Genomic DNA, 2,500 nt, shown 5'->3' on the forward strand with positions numbered 1-2,500 from the left:
ACCAAAATTCCCATGGAATGACTGTATGAAGAGAAATATGAGGAAGTTGGAATTGAGTGAGGAAGATGCACTAGGTCGAAGGAAATGGAAGAATGTGTTCAAGAACCATTGAAGCCACTCCAAATAAGGACAAGCGTGTAGAGAAGTGGAGAAAGAAGTATATATATATATATATATATATATATATATATATATATATGTGTGTGTGTGTGTGTGTGTGTGTGTGTGTGTATATATATATGTGTGTATGTGTACATGTATGTATGCATGTACGCTTATAAACATATATTTATATATGTGTGTGTATGATTCCATGTCTTAGATCACATGTAATAGGTTACGTTAAGAGTTACAAGGCAAGCCTGGAAATTGAAATAAGTGCATCACATGTGACTAGGCTCATCTGGGAACCCATTCGCTCAACTAGGGAACTGAAGAAAAATTAGTCATTAGCATAAGAAAGTTAATAAAATCATAAAGTTTAGATCACGATCGAAATCCGTTTCTGTACAAAAATTTCACCATAACGAATATACTGTCATCTGTATGATTTAGGTCATTATGTATGTTTTAGGTCCTAAGACCTATACAGTTTAGATTGATGTGCTATACTATATACTCTAAGGTCTAAGCCGTATGCCCAGTATCCTAAACGTAAAAATCGTTTCAAGTGTATTTCTTTCATTTACGATAATGTTAGCAACATATCCTGAGTCTTATTTTTTTTCAATATCAGTTCTGAATCTAATTGTTTTTATTGGACCATGTGGCTATTTGAATTATTGTTTGACTTGAAGAAAACATGTACACGCTCGTTCGACTAATTTCTACTTCAAATGTAAATTTATTCTTGTTAAGAAATCTTCAAGAAAACCCCTTTTGGTGAAGATCAAGCCTTGCACCCCACTTAATTTATTTCTGGAATGCCCAAACCCACGACCATCTGGAGGAATTCAAGACCCCATCTGTAGAAAACTCACCAAACAATGCCGATATTTTTATTCGTCTAATCTTTGTTTTTAACGAAAAAAAACTGAATGCCTGGGTTAGCTTCTTTATCTTATTATTTCAAAGCTGTCCTTTATTTTTAAACATTGACATAAGAGGAACTCAAATTATGGTTAACGGCTGTATAGCTCATTACGCCATCAATCTAAAAAAATCGGCTGGATGAAGAATTTCGAAAATTTGCGAACATTTGTGAATAGTGGAATGATTAGCAAATTATATAGATTTTGTGGCATATCCTCTGATTGAAGGCAGCGTATGTGGCACATATGGATTTTTCTCTCGTCTCTTATATCAGCAGCAAATCTCCTATTGATTCGCCCACTCCATTAATCATTTCGGGATCTACATTTTTCAATATAGACTTCATCATCAAAGGCTAAACTTTTGGCATTTGATTTATTTTCTCTCTCTCTCTCTCTCTCTCTCTCTCTCTCTCTCTCTCTCTCTCTCTCTCTCTCTCTCTCTCTCTCTCCTACTTCAAAGCAATATGTCGCTTCGGAGGCAGAGAGATAATTTATTTATAACAGTTCGGAGAGATCCACTTCAAAATTAATTTTATATCACGTTATTTTAGGTACAGGTCTTCAATAGAGGTGGTGGATGAGAGAGAGAGAGAGAGAGAGAGAGAGAGAGAGAGAGAGAGAGAGAGAGAGAGAGAGAGGTGATCGCAGCTGTTGATTTAATTTTTCTTTCAATGTTCTATATTTATTCATATCATCCCTTTTTTAACCTAGTTCCAAGTATTGACACTGTTTAGTTTCAATAGCTTCTGCTCTAAATCGATCTCCTCTTTGGAGTCTGTTATTTGCACGTTCGCTTTTTATTTCACTATATAAATATGTTTTACATATGTGATACTTGGTTTTCATTTGAACAGCGCCTTTCTTCATTCCTTCCTTCCATGGTTTCCAAAAAAGGAAATAAACTTTATCATAAATATTTCTCAGCTATTCGTTTAACATATGTAATTCGTGTTATTTACTAAAAGATTGTATTTTTCTTCTCACAAACACAATCCGACCTACTCCATTCTTTGTAGCTTCAAACTATCACAATCATTCAACCTTGATGTTATATTTCCATACACAATTACTGTTTTTATTTCCCACCATGAAGAAGATCCTGTCTGATACTGTATACCCTATTTACATAAGTACCTCAGGAAATCTATTTTTAAATGTCTTGATAAAGATGAAATCATAGCAATATATGTTGGGCACCTAAATTTAGCCAATATAATTACAGCAACTTTCAAGGGCGTTGATAGTTTTGGTGCCTATTAAGAAAACTGTTTTTGTTGAATATAACCTTCTGTAATTGCTCCATTTATAAAATATATAATTATTGAAGATCCTAATTATACATTTGCAACATACTGTTGTTATTGTTGTTTATGAAATTCCGTTGTGGAGCGTACCATTGTTGAAAAGAGTTTTCTTTGACCTATTTTTTTGTTTACTTCAATTTTTTTTTTTTATTAAGATTTGAC

General features: G+C 33.5%; 1 protein-coding gene across 1 annotated transcript in view; it reads left to right on the forward strand.

The window, feature by feature from the left end:
- LOC137619481 (uncharacterized) overlaps window positions 1-2,500 on the forward strand; it is a 992,898-nt gene that overhangs the window by 939,454 nt on the left and 50,944 nt on the right.

The sequence above is a fragment of the Palaemon carinicauda genome, chromosome 26 (assembly GCF_036898095.1).
Source record: "Palaemon carinicauda isolate YSFRI2023 chromosome 26, ASM3689809v2, whole genome shotgun sequence".
Taxonomy (NCBI): domain Eukaryota; kingdom Metazoa; phylum Arthropoda; class Malacostraca; order Decapoda; family Palaemonidae; genus Palaemon; species Palaemon carinicauda.